Source organism: Cynocephalus volans, chromosome 6 (genome assembly GCF_027409185.1).
Source record: "Cynocephalus volans isolate mCynVol1 chromosome 6, mCynVol1.pri, whole genome shotgun sequence".
Taxonomy (NCBI): domain Eukaryota; kingdom Metazoa; phylum Chordata; class Mammalia; order Dermoptera; family Cynocephalidae; genus Cynocephalus; species Cynocephalus volans.
This window is the reverse complement of record NC_084465.1, coordinates 157,842,890-157,857,712: the sequence shown is the minus strand read 5'-3', so window position 1 is coordinate 157,857,712 and position 14,823 is coordinate 157,842,890. Positions and strand designations below refer to the sequence as shown.

The window sequence follows — 14,823 nt, the reverse complement described above, 5'->3', positions numbered from 1 at the left end:
GCTGGACCACCTGTGTTCTTCCTTTCCCATAAGCTTCCTGTTCCCAGATGCCTGTTACACAAGCCCCAGACACCGGGAGAAACTTCCTCTGACCTGTCCCCAGAGCAAGCTACTGAAGAGAGAGACTGGGGTGGGGACTGGAGGGGCCCTGGAGGTGTCATTGGGGGAGAAGGACTTGAAAGGTCTGCCACGGGGACTACCTACCCTCCCAGATGGTCAGCGGCATGGGCTGCTGCTCTTATTGCTAAAGTCAACCCCCAGACAGGCCATGGAGCTGAAAAAAAAAAAACAAAAAAACGAACCAAGATCAATTAGAGACTTTTGGTTTCCAATACGGAGTGTAAGGAGCTTGGAAGTCATGACTTCCATTCTCAAAACAAGAAAAAGGCTGAACAAACTGAAAATAAATAACTCTTCTTAGATTCATCAGAGAATTGAGGTCACAAGTCAAACTGCTGCCCTCAGAATTGGAGAGACAGACAGGTACAAAGAATTACAGCTTACCTGAAGGCAAGCTCAGGAGCAGACACTGACTGCTGGAGTCAGTACTGGGGTAGAAAAACCTAAACTGTAACTGATGAAGTGCTAGAGGCTCAGCGTGGATGACCTTCAGACTTACAAACTCCAGGGAGGTTCGGTCTCAGGGACCCCCACTTTCATGGGTTTTACCTCCAATAGCCCTATCAGATTCTCAGGGTATAGATCAGAGGAAAATCCTCTTCTGATTCTGGCAGGAGGAGGAGAAATACAACCAGAGCATCAGTTCTACTTTACAAGAGCCTGCTCTCATGAAAAACTGTTTTACCAGAGCTTAATCTATTGGGTTATTATCAGAGCCTAACTGGCTTGGGGGAGGAGAAATGACATACTTATAAATGTTTTGGGAGTCATAATTTGTTACAGAGTTTCTCAACAGAGGTGCTACAGGTATTTTGGACAGAACATGACACCATCAAGTGGGGCTCTGCTGGCACCCCTCGCCCTTGCCTAATAATGCCAGGAACACTCCCAATCATACGACAACCAGCCTCTCATCTCTTCATCCACCTGCCAGCCCACCCATTCACTCACTCACCCATTCCTTCACCCATCTACCATCTTCCCACACACCCCATTCATCCACTCATCCTTCCATCTGTTTGCCCATCCATCGGCACTTCCATCCATTTCTCCATCCATCCCTCCATTAGTCACCCACTCATCCTCCCCTCCGTCTATCAACACATCACCCACTATCCACCCACTCCCTCATCCTTCCATCCACACATCCATCTACCCACATAAACACTAACCATCCATCCATCCATCCATGTGCTCACCCATCCTTCTATCCACATATCCATTCATCCATTCACTGGTCCTTCTATCCATCCATCCATCCATCCCTTGGCAAAATGAATCTTCACAGATACAATTTGACAGTAATTTCTGCTTTTCAAGTAAGAGAAAGAGAAAACAATCTTTCTGATACTGAACCATTTTGGCCTCCGCATGCCATTGAGTCAGGAGGCAAATGAGGGGCTACTCTTGGCTGGCATGACTGATCCTGATTACTAAGGAGAAAATAGGCTGCTGCCACGAATGCGGGAAAGAAGGGCTATGTTTGGAACCCAGGGGACTCTCTTGAGACACCTCTTAGTACTTCTACGCAAAACAAACAAAAACAAAAACAAAAAGCAGGACCACTGAGGATTCAGGTCCTTTAAGAATGGAGATTTGAGTCACCCATCTGGTAAAAAAAACCCCAAGGTATTGAGGCTCTGGTGAGGGCCAAGGAAATATGGCATGGGTAGAGGCAGAAGCTACAAATACCACTATGGCCACATGACCAGCCAGTCAAAGAAAAGAGGACAGAGCAGCTGGACATACCTCCTTACTTGTCAGTTTGTGTGTATTTAGGATATTTTTTACTTTCCTCCCTATTTTATAGAAGTTTTGTTAGAGGTTTACTTTACCTTTTTGTATGAGAATGATTGATGCTGGAGGGAGTAATCAATGTAGTGCAGTGATGGATACAAGGCTGCTAGGATTTTGTGTTGCCTCATTTTGAGGAGAGGGTGAACACATCACTTATTTGTACATAAGATAGCTCCATCTCATTAGGCGGAAAATGGGGCTGGTTGGTGGCTGCAGAAAAGCACATGTGTGTGTAGCAGGCATGTCAATGTTCCCAGCGATTCAGTTATTTATTTTTTGATGTTACAGAATGTTTATTACCCACCTCTCCCTGTATATTATAGGGGTGCTTTATGCATAAGAAAAGTTTAGAGGTACTTTTAGTTTTAAAAAACCAGGGAATCTGTGTTACTTATGAAAATAATGGAAAAGGATATTATTTGTCTTTATGCTGGTGCCAATAAAAATAAAGAAGTGTTTTAAAGTTATTGAAATTAAGCTCTAAGTTAGAAAAATTAAAATGAAGGGGGATCAGGTGAATTCTGCAGCATGTACACCAGACCATGCAGCTGCACCTAGGGCACCGCATGAATTGCCATCTTGACGCTGAACAATCAGACCTAGCATCAGCGGATGGGGCCTTGACTAGAGCAGCACATAACTGCTCCATCAACAGTGACACTGTACATGGAAGACCAGCCGCTGGCTCTGAAAAAAATAAACCTTGTCAGTTTTGGATTCCAGCATTCATGGCTCTTATGGGTTTGCATAGAAAGTGGTGGCCCAACAGGCCCATGGCAGCTGGAGCCGGATTGGGAGGGGGGTGCAAAGCCGGCTGTAAACACTGGAGTCTGTACTGGCTCTCAGTCCACCCTCACACCATGTTATGGGAGAAGGGCCACAAGGTATAACTCAAGCAACTTAACACATGGAAGTCTAAGTGCACTCTTGACATGTAAGTCTGTGCGTGAGTTAATTTTTCTTGTCTTGTCCTTCTCAGGGGCTGCTGTGAGGTGGTGTGCGAGGCCTGAGGCTGCATGGCCTCAACTGCAGCCTTCCTGCGGGTGAAGGCGCTGGCCTCTTCCTCCAGCTCCCCGTGCTTCTCCTCCCCCTTATGCTTCTCCTTTTGATGGACCTGCTTCAGGTGCTCAAACTTTTCATGGAGCTCCCTTTCCTGCCCCTTCAGCTCCAGCTCTGTCTCCTTCACTCTGTTGACAAACACCATCTCATCTCTTCCTCCGTCCTCTGCAGCTCACTCAGGACCTCCTTCCTCTTGGCCTCATCCATTGCTTGCAGGCTGAAGGGCTGGCTGTCACCACCACTGTCCTGGAAGCCCATCGCCTCCAGCTTGCAGCGCTGGTAGTGCCTGTAGTGCCGACTGTGGGTCTGCTCACCGAGGTCCTCCATGTTCATCCAGATCAACACCTCCCAGAGCTTCACGAAGTCGCAGTCAGTCTCATTCTCCACCTGCACCACTCCCCAAGGGTACTTCCGTGCTCGGACCAGCTTGTTCCCCTCCTTCACCTCCTCGGTGCTGCCCACCACAGCAAAGGGCAGACATGCATTCATGGCTTCATGGCTGCATTAATCTCTGCAATAGCCTCACCATCAGTGGCAAACTGGTAGATCACCACTCCCCCCACCCCTGTTGTTGACAAGCTTGCCCATGATCTTGATCTTGAACTTGTGGGGCTTTGGAGATGGTGTCAGCCTTGTTCACCTTGCTGTCTAGTTTCTTCGTGGTCACCAGATCCAGGGACTTCAGGGAGTGCCCTGTGGGTGTGATGAAGTAGAGGCAAACGTGGGTCCTCCTGTCATCGTAGTCGAAGAGTGAGCTGCGGATCTTCAGCTCCTCCTGCAGATGGTTTTCAAACTGCACGTCGATGTAGTTGACTATGGGCCTGTCACTCGCATCCTTATTGATCTGATCCCCTCGAGCTGCACGTTGCTCTCCTGGAGGTCGTAGGTCTGCAGCCACAGGCGCACACGTGCCCCACGGTGGCTGGCTTCCGCGGTCTCAAAGGCTGTGTTGCCCACACTAGTCTCCCCCACACACAGGATGTGGAAGCTGAAGCCCTGAGGGACCGACTTGCTGGTCGGCGAGGCTGTCAAAGCCCACATGGCTGTCCAGGGAGGGGCTCCGGGGCTCCAGCTCTGCACTCGAGAAGCGTCTCAGGTCAGCGGCCGCCACGGCGGGGAGAAGCCGGCTTTGGGACGTGCTCCGCCCGGGCGGCTGCGGCTGCGTGGGTCCAACACAGCCACCTCCTGGAAACTCCCCTCGGCGGCCACCCCCGCCCCCACCCCCGCCCCCACCCCCGCCAGGCCTGGCCACGAGTGCAGCCGGAGCGCAGCCGCTTGGGCCCGATTGTTACTGTCTCTCAGCGCCCGTCTTCCCTCCTGTGCTTTGCCAGCAGGCTCTGTGCGCTCTGCCAACAGACGGGGCTGCGGGGAGCCTGCGCACCTAAGAGCAGGGGGCGCCGACGGGCCCCTCCTGTCTGCTTCCCACTTGTCTCGGCTCAATTCCAGGAACGCTTCTTCACCCTGGCAGGGGCAGTTCCCTCCGCAGCTGCCGCTGAACCGAGTTAGCAGTATCTCCAAAACACGCAGAACCAGGTACACGAGCCAGCACAGCCCCACCCCTGCGGACCCCTCCTCTGAGCCTAGAAGCCCCGCCGGCAGCCACTTGGCGGCCCCTCTTCAGAAGTCCGACTCAAGCGCACAGGAACCCTTCTCTAAGAGAAGTTTCAATAATTTAAGTAAACACCCTTTGTTTCCTCGGCCCGGTGAAACTGCAGTTGTGATCCCTATGATACCTTCGAAGAGTAATTCTCAAAATGTGGTCCCAGGCTCAGCAACACTGGCACCTCCTGGGAGCTTGTGGGAAACGCTGGTTCTTTAGCACCAGCCCGGCCTGCTGAGTTATGTGCCGGTGTGACTAAAAATCTGTAGTCAGCAAGCCTCCTAGTTGACCCTGGCACATGCTGATGTTTGCGAGGCGCTCCCACTGCTTTAGAATTCTCGTTTCACGCTTTCAGTTGCCTACTTAACGGTATAGGTAATAACTCTTTACATTAAATTGTTTAAATAACTGGTGTGGGATACTCTAATACAGTAGCTATTAAGAATAAAAAGACCAGGGGCCGGCCCGTGGCTCACTCAGGAGAGTGCGGTGCTGATAACACCAAGGCCACGGGTTCGGATCCTATATAGGGATGGCTGGTTAGCTCAATGGCTGAGCGTGGTGCAGACAACACTTGCGATCCCCTCACCAGTCAAAAAAATTTTTAAAAATAAAAATAAAAATAAAAATAAAAATAAATAATAAAAAGAATAAAGAGACCAGATGGCTTCAGTGGTAAATGAAAGAAAGTGAGCTGAGACACCAGGTACTGTTCAAGCTTTATTAAAGGAAAAGAATCTGCTGGGCTGCACTCAAAGTGATGGGCAGCCTGGGGCTGCCCTCAAAATGGAGGACAGCACCAGGTGTGGGGGTGTAGAGCTTATACAGGGTTCCAAGGGCTGGCTGATATAATCAAGGAGGGGCATTATGCTAATGTGGAAGCTATGCAACCAGGGTGGAGAACTGCACCCTTGCAGAAGCAAAAGGGTTTCTGTTTAAGTCATGAGGCTTCTGATAAAGGGAAGGGGGTAGGGGCTTGGTGCTGAAGTGGAAGACAAGGCCAGTGGCTATTTTGTGCTTATTGTGTGGACAATGGTGCTGGTCACATCCAAGAGTAAATTCTACCAAAAATTAAAACAAGTATTAGTACTAATCTTTCTCACTCTTCCAGAAAACGGATAAGGAGAAAACATTTCTGAACTCATTCTGTGAGGCGAGCATTACCCTGATACCAAAGCCAGATAAAAACATTACAAGAACAGAAAACTACTGGGCTGGTTGGTTAGCTCGGTTGGTTAGAATGTGGTGCTGATTAACACCAAGATCCAGGGTTCGATCCCTGCCAAGCAAAACAGAAAACTACAGACCAACATCTCTTACAAATATTGATGCAAAAAACTATCAGAAAACACCAGAACATTGAATCCAGCAGCATATTAAGGGTATTATGCACCATGACCAAGTGGGATTTACCTCAGTAACACAAGAGTATATTGATATATGGAACTCAATGTAATATACTACATTAATAGAATGAAGGAAAGAAACATACATGATCAATCACCTCAACTGATGCAGAAAAAGCATTTGGCAAAATCCAACACTCTTTCATGATAAAAACATTCAACAAACTAGGAATAGAAGGGAATTTCCCACAATGTGATAAAGGACATCTATGAAAAACCTGCAACTAATATACTCAATGTTTAAAAACTGAAAGCTTTCCCCTGAAGATCAGGAACAAGGCAGGAATGCTTGCTTTTGTCACTGCTATTCAGTGTACTGGAAGTTCTAGCCAGAAAATTAGGCAAGAAAAAATAAAAGACATCTAAACTGGAGTGGAAGGAGTAAAACGATTTGCAGATGACATGATCTAATACATACAAAGTCCTAAAGAATCTCCAAAAGGTACTGGAGCCAATAAACAAATTCAACAAAGTTGCAAGATACATGATCAACACATGAAAATCAGTTGTATTTCTATACATTAACAATGAACAATCTGAAAATGAAATCAAAAAAACCAATTCCATTTACAATAGTATCAAAAAGAAAAAAAACTTAGGAGTAAATTTAAGTTAGTGCAAGACATGTATACTTTTAAAAATGACAAATCACTGCTGAAAGAAATTAAACACATAAATAAATGGAAAGACATCTCATGTTCACGAGTAGGAAGACCTAATATCATTAACATGACAGATCCAGGCAATCAATGCAGCCAGCTGAGTCTCCCAGGGATCTCAGAAGGGGGCCAAGGGCCTCAGCCATGACCCTGCCCACATCCAGGCAAGCAGTGGAGCCAACTGAGTTGTCTGGGGAGTCCTGAAGCAGGGGCCAGGGACAGCAGCCATGTCCCCACCCTAAACCAGATCTCAGAATGTACTTATTAACCATGTGGGTTTCTTCAGGGTGTGAGACTTATCTGCTCATGTCCTTCACTAAATTTCTGCTTATATTTTATGAATTTATATTAAGTGTTCTTTTTGCAATTTAAAAAACCTATATATATATATATATATGTATGTATATTTTAAAACCCCCAATATTTTAGTAAAAAGATGTTTGCACCCAGAACTGACACAGGTGCTAGAATTCACAGATAAAGATATTTAAACAATTGCTTTCACAATATCCCAGAGGTTCAAAAACTTAACTAAACACATGAAAGATTTCTTTTAAAAGAACAGATTGAACTTCAAAATATGAAAACTAGGTGTCTGTGATAAAAAAAATACACTGGAGTAGACTGAGGCCAATTATGTATTGCAGAAGAAAAGATTAGTAAACTGGAAGACACAGCAATAGGAGCTACTCAAAATGAAAAAGAGAGAATTAGAAAGAAAAACACAAAAAGAGCATCAGTGGATGGTAGGACAATGTTAAGTGATCTTCATGTTCCTTGTGCTAAGGGGCTCATAAAGGTTCTTTGATCTGTGGGTTTACAGTCTTATCAAATTTGGAAAATGTTTAACCATCATTTCTTTAAATACTATTTCTGCTCTTTCCTCCAATTTCTTTCCTTCAGAGACTCCAATTACATACATACTATAAGAAATGTTAAACATAGTCTTCCAGGCAGAACGAAAACGGCACCAGACGGAAAGATATAACCTGCACCAGAAATGGTAAATACATTGGTAAATGTATAAGATAATACTCTTACTATTTAAATTTCTTAAAAATAGAATTGTTCAAGCATGACTAATACCAATGTAGTACAGGTTTCATAACACATATAAAAGTGAATGTATGGCAACAAAACCATAAAGGCTAGGCAGGTGGAAAGGGGCAGACAGAAGTGTACTATTTAAGCTTCTTATACCGTCAGTGAACTTACATAACATCATCTGAAGGTGGACTATGATAAGTTAAAAATGTATATTATAAACCCTATAACAACTAGTAAAATAACAAAACAAGGAGTTTTAGCTAAAATCCAAAAAGATGACAAAATAGAATCATAAAAAACATTGAATTAATCCCCGAAAAGGCAAGAAAAGAAAAAAGGGTAACAGACTAAATATACAAATAGAAAGCAAATAGCAAGATGATAGACTTAAACATAACTATATCAATAATAACATTAAATATAAATTGTTGCTTTGCCCCCCAAGGATTTGTCACCCCTCTTCCCCTGGGTGATGGAGCCAAAAAGGATTACTCAAAGCCCATCTCTTCTGAGCAGTGAGAAGCCCGAAAGTGGTTAATCTCCCCTGGAACACTCCAGCAAGAGGCATTCCTTCCTCAGGAAATTAACCATGAATTGGGGTTCTCTTCCTGCATTTATTCTCCAGCCCAGGAAGTTTCAGGAAGAGACATAGGTGGGGTTACAGTTTAACAATAGAAGCTGGTAACATTCAGTAAAAACATGTCAGATGACATTCCCTAGACAATTCAGTGATCCACCAACAAAAGCTTGATCTAGCAAACATTCCTTCTCCCTCCAGCAGCTTCCCAGTAACTTTACATATCAGTAACTAGTCTGTCTTTGAGCCAGAAACCCTGCTTTGTTACAAATCTTTATCTTGCCTCAGAGACTTTATAACTTGAGGAAAATTTCTTGTCCTTTGGAAGGTCAATATTTGAAACTGCAAAGCTTTGGAAAACCAGGCCCTGTGAAGTATATTTGCTTTATGAATCCTCTAAAATAAATGGTTTAAACACTCCAATGAAAAGTCAGAGATTGTCAGATTGGGGAAAAAAAACCAAAACAAAACAAAGCAAGACCTAAGAAACACATGAATTATCTTTAAATATAAAGAGACAAATTGGTTAAAAGTAAAATGACCAAAAAAGATATACCATGCTAACAGTCAAAAGACGACTGGAGAGTTCTGGTCAAGATGGCGGAATAGACGGTCCCCAGCATCACTCTCTCCCACAAATCAACCAATTTATAACTACAAAAATGTAACAACCAAGCTGGGGCTGCTGGAGCTCATGGGAAGAGGAGGAGAGACCTATGGAGTTCATGAAGGGGGAGAAGCCACAATGAGAATAAGAAAAAACTGCTTGAAGTGTTTTGGGCCACGGCTGCTTTAAGGCAGGAGTTGCTGAGCGCATGGAGCACGAGCTGGCAGAAGCTGCAGCTGTGCACTTCGGATGGAGTTTCTTGGAGGCAACAGGGGATAAGAGGGCCTTGGTGGCCCCTAGGACAGCAAGACCACTAATAGGGTTCCCATGGACCCATGCAAGAGCAATGAGCCCGAACAGCTGAAAAAGCGGAGCCATTCAGAGGCCGGTGAGTCACTGAAAGGGACTGGTGTATGGCCTGTCCCATGGAAAGTGTATGGAGCATGGGAGGTGGGGGAGAAGAGCCCACTGGGATGACACTGGGACACAGCAAGGACAGCCAATCTGCCCCCCCAATCAGCACACGACCCCTCAGAAGAGACTGGTCAGGAATGCAGAATTGCATGGGGTGCAGTTTGATGAAAAAACTCGGGCCAAGATCAGAGTTTCTACACAACCCAGGTGCACCGAGTCTCTGGAGAGCTGGAAGTACCTATAAGGTCAACCATTAAACTCTGAGCTACACAAAAAGCCTCCCCTAGGGAAACAGCAGCAGAGCAGCAATTTAGCTCGACAACATAGCCCAAGTACTGGTTCCCACAGGAAGTTCCCCCATGTTAGAAGTAAGCAAAGGACAGAAAATTAGTTCTGGCCCAGGCACACCACACAAGTGCCTTGGGGCCCACCTGGAGACCTGAGGCATGGAGAAGAGGACTGGACTCCCCTCCCACAACCAGGCTCACTGATCCAGCGCCTAGGGGCCCATCTGGGGACCCAAGGCATGGAGAAAAGGACCGGACACCCATCTCACAACCACGCACAGTGCACCAGTGCCTCAGGGCCTGCCCAGAGACCCAAGGTATGGAGCTGGGGACCGGACTTACCTCCCACAACCAGGCACTGTGCCAGCGCCTTGAGGCCTGCCTGGGGACCCGAGGCATGGAGAAGAGGACTGGACCCCCCTCCCACAACCAGGCACACTGTGCCAGCTCCTCAGGGCCCACCTGGGGATCTGAGGCATGGAGAAGGGGACCGGACCCCCCTCCCACAACCAGGCACACTGTGCCAGTGCCTTGGGGCCCGCCCAGGGACCCAAAGTATGAAGCTGGGGACCAGACACTCCTGACAATCACACATACTGCCAGCACCAAGGAGCATGCCAAAATCTTCACTTCCACGTGGGTGGCCCACCATAGCCACCACAATAACCATGGCTGCTGTGAAAGCGGCTAGATGCCACAACCACCACGCAGACGGTCTACCAGCCACTGGAGTGCACTGACACAAGGAGAGTCACCAGCAGAGATAAAGAAAAGAAGAGGATGTCTCTCTCCACAAAGCCCATTTCAGAATGACAGAAGCATCTGCTGTATGATAATATTGGGGGACCTGATCACACCTCTCAGCATTGGACAGATCATCTAGGGAACAAATCAACAGAGTAACCGTTATTCTTTCAGAAGGAGAAAAGAAATCTAGGGTAATTAGAGTGGGTAGGAGGGAGGGAGAGGGGGACGGGAAGAGATTGGACAAGGGGCATAAAGAATAATAACGATTTGTAACAATATACATGCTAGTAATATTGATTTGATCAACATATCTCAATGTTGAACCCTCAAAATATGTATAATCAATTTTGATTCAATAAAAATTTTTTAAAAAAGAAAAAGAAATAGAAACTCTGAATAAATGCAAAAAATAAAAATAATAAATAAATAAATAAGTAAAAGAAGACTGGAGTGGCCATATTAATATCACAAAAAGTCTATCTCAAAGTATGGAACATTGCCAGGGATAAAGAAGAAAGGGCTGGTGACTAATTTATACACATTTATATTGTCTGAATTATTTCAAAGAACATACACTTAGCTAGTAGTTTAAACAATCAATAAAACAGACCATTTGATAAACTTTTTATTAAGCTACTTTCTATGCCCAGCATTATTTAGGTTTACAGAAGGAATAAAAAAGGTTGGACACGGCTCTAGACTTAAAGGACACACAATTTGTTAGGAAGACAAGACATCAACTTTTTTTTAAAAGTTAATAAAAAATGTGTCAAATGTTAACTGCAAAATGAAAATTCAGAGAATCAACTATTTCCAGCAACGCAGCAGTTAGGGAAGATTTCTAGAGGAGATCTAGGCCCAAGCGTGTGCATAGGTAATAGAAAGAGGAAGGAAGGCATTTTAAATGATTTGATCGGGAAAGTGTTATTTTACCTACGTGGCAGGATGGTTTTTTACTTTGCTTTTTGCTTCCTGTATTCTCCCTTTCTACTCCCCCTACTCAAGTACAGAGAGCATTTTGCACTCACTGCTGCCAGGCTTCGTGGCCTTGTGGGGAGAGCACTGGGCCAGATGCAGGGCAGCTACCTGGGGTGAGGGGCCATGGCTGTGGGGTGTTCCAGCAACCTACAGAGAAGGAGGCTGAGGTGACGCGGCAGCCTTGCAAAGACAGGTATGCCCATGTGGGACGCGGCAGCCCTGCAAACACTGGTGTGCACCATGTGGGACGCGGCAGCCCTGCAAACACTGGTGTGCACCACGTGGGACGCGGCAGCCCTGCGAACACTGGTGTGCACCACGTGGGACGCGGCAGCCCTGCAAACACTGGTGTGCACCACGTGGGACGCGGCAGCCCTGCACACACTGGTGTGCACCACGTGGGACGCGGCAGCCCTGCGAACACTGGTGTGCACCACGTGGGACGCGGCAGCCCTGCAAACACTGGTGTGCACCACGTGGGACGCGGCAGCCCTGCAAACACTGGTGTGCACCACGTGGGACGCGGCAGCCCTGCGAACACTGGTGTGCACCATGTGGGACGCGGCAGCCCTGCACACACTGGTGTGCACCACGTGGGGAAAGAAAGGGGGGAGAAAGGGGTAAGGGGTAAGACCTCTGGATTCAGACCGAGATTCAGTCTCTAAGGCTCGCACACGACTCTGCAGGACTAAAACTGTAGTTGACGCTCCCTTTCCCTCTCATCTTGCAAACGACCGACAAAAACTCAAAAGGCATCTTAACTGAAGCTAAAATCAAATCAAATCTCGTGCGATTGCGGAAATTTCTAGCTCCTAACCCTGGAGGAGTCCTCAGTGAGTTCTTCTATTTGCAGTGGGGGCTGGAAAAGGAGGTTTCTGGCCTTGCAGAAGCCACATCGCGTCCCCACACAACCTGTGTAATGGCAGATGTTTGTAGCTGAGGCTCTGCGGTTTCGGCTAACCTGAGCAAGGCTTCCTGGAGGAGGCGCAGGTGGGGTGGGGGTGGCGGCGCCCACGTCTCTGCAGTGCAGCGGTGGAGGAAGGCGTCTCTTCAAGGGCGTCACGAGAAGCAAATCCGTTTTGTTAAAGGACTCGCATCCTGTAGCCCTGAACCGGAGCACTGGGGCTGAGCCGAGCCGCGGTGTTCTGGGTGGCTCAGAACTCACCTGTCCCGCGCACGGCGGAGACAGGTGATGCAGCTGCATCAATCCTCGCTGCTTACGTCCCAGGACAAAAGGGGCCAGTCTTCTCTAGAAAGTCCTCCTATTGCGCGGAAACGAATCCCTTCCCAGACCGCCTGCCTTCCGGGACAAGCGGCGCTTCCACAGGCTCTTGGGCCCCGCGCACGGACTCCGCCGCTTCCCCGCGCGCGCCTGAGACCAGCGAACCGCCTTCCGCCCGTCAGGTGAGCGGCGCCCGGCCCCGCCCCGCCACGCCTGCGCAGTGCGACCGTCGGCGCCGGGCGTCCGGCTGTGCGGCAGTTGGAGTTCGTTGAACGGTGCGAGTGCACTGTGGCTCCGGGGAGCAGCGGCGGCGGCGCGGGAGCGGACTCGGGGAGGCGAGGAGCGACGGCGGAGCCCTCGCGGTTCCGCGGACGGCGGCCTCGGTGGCCGGCAGGTGAGCTCGTGAGGGGCGGGCGTGGGCTGTGAGAGGCGCGGGCGGCCGGGGGCGCGGGTGCGGCCGGGGGCTGAGGTGAGCGCGGCGGCGCGGGCCCGGCGGCGCATTGTCCGGCGGGCGGCGCTCGCTCATCGCCCCCTGCGGGCCGGGCCGCGGTTGTCCGGGGCGGGCACGGGCTCCTGTGTCCGCCGGCCCCACACGTGCCTGCCCCGCCGTCCCCGGTCCTGGCTCACCCGCCCTCCGCGCGCGTTTTGTTCCGAGGCGGGCGGGCACGGGGGCGGGGGACGGCGCAGCCGGGCTCGGGGAGGGGGTGCTGCGCCCCGGGAGGGCGGGGAGAGCGAGGCTAATCCTGGGTCGGCGGCGGGACTGAGGGCGGGACCCCACGGGCCGGGTCATCCCCATGGACGTCTAAGTGTTTCAGAGGATTTCAGTACCATGCGACGGGTGTCAGAGGACACACGTGCCAAAGTGAGAATAGCTGTATAGCTTTATTCTGTTGGAAGGAATTCTGTGCAGTCTGAAAGGATTGATGGAGAGGACAGTAGTTGCTTCCTGCACAGGTTTTATTAGACAGTGAAAATCAAATCTAAATTAAGGAGTTTGTACCTGGACGTACTAGTTTGTGAACACTTTTAGAAGTTGTGAAAATTTGCAGAGGTCACCTGAAATGAAGAGTCTTCTTCCAACCTCCGCCTCCTTAGTTAAGGGGCAAAGACCAAAAATTGTACTAGCTGGTAATTTACAGACCATTGTCAGGTTCGATGTAATGATATATGTGACTATATATAATATATGATATAAGTATAATATAGTACATTAAGGTTGTGCAATGTGTCAAAATTATGGGTAGTAAGTAGTTTAAGAGAAATAAAAGAGTTCTTTTTATTTTTAATCTTTTTGAGTAATGAAATGGTATACGTTAAAATGGTCATGAAATGGGTCAGGCAAAAGGGCCAGTTCAGGGGCTGGCCAGTTAGATCAATGGTTGAGTCAGGCTTTGTAACACCAGAAGGGCCAGTACAGCTGTCCTTCCATACCTGTGGGTCCTGTATCCCCAGTACAGATACAGCCAACCGCAGACTGAAAATATTAATAAGTAAAAAGTAATACAAATAAAACAGCTAGTATCGATAAGTGTAACAACTATTTGCAGAACATTTACATGGTATTAGGTATAATAAATAACGTAGAAATGATTATCTAGAAGTGACTTAAAGTATGTAAATGCCATTTGATATAAGGAATTTGAACGTCCACGGATTTTGGGGGTGGGAAGGTGGCCTGGAACCAAGTGCCTGCGGATACCGCAGAAGAAATGTACCTGCCTCTGTCATCTCTTTATGGTTAATTTAACATTTCTTTAAAAAGATTTTTGTTAACACTAGAATTTCACTGGTACTGTTTTTGATAGTACATGTAATGATGAATTCAGAACAAAATAACAGTATAAGATATCAGTAACTTAATTTCGGAAGATCTGAAGCAGTGTTGCTTAAGGTGGCATTCTTTGTGATACTAGTTCTAAGAGATGCTACAAGGAAAGAAATGGTTCCTTGGTTACGTAAGTTTGGGGAACAATGCTTTGTCCTTTCCTTCTCCTCTTAGGGTCACAATTCACATTACCATACTGGAAGATTTAGCCACAGAAGCCTTTTTGTTTTGTTTTTGGTGTGATCTCTATGAATACCCATGAAACCCAGGAAACAGTGGCTGTTCCCTGGAGTAGCCATTGTGAACTGCTGGTCCTTGGTGTCCTTATAGGGTGCCTCGCCTTAGATAATGGTGCCTCTCCATTGTGAACTGAGAGGTCAGAATATTGATGTGGTTTGCATGTGCCTTTGCATTTTGTGGCAGTTCTCAAATTTGGCTATACTGTACTGATAAGATATGAGAGTTATTAAGTTGAAGT

The 14,823-nt window shown here is 47.6% G+C and overlaps 1 pseudogene; it reads right to left on the bottom strand.

Moving 5' to 3' along the window:
* Positions 1 to 2,522: 2,522 nt before the first annotated feature.
* On the bottom strand, positions 2,523 to 11,423 carry LOC134381105 (septin-8-like; annotated as a pseudogene).
* Positions 11,424 to 14,823: the final 3,400 nt, after the last annotated feature.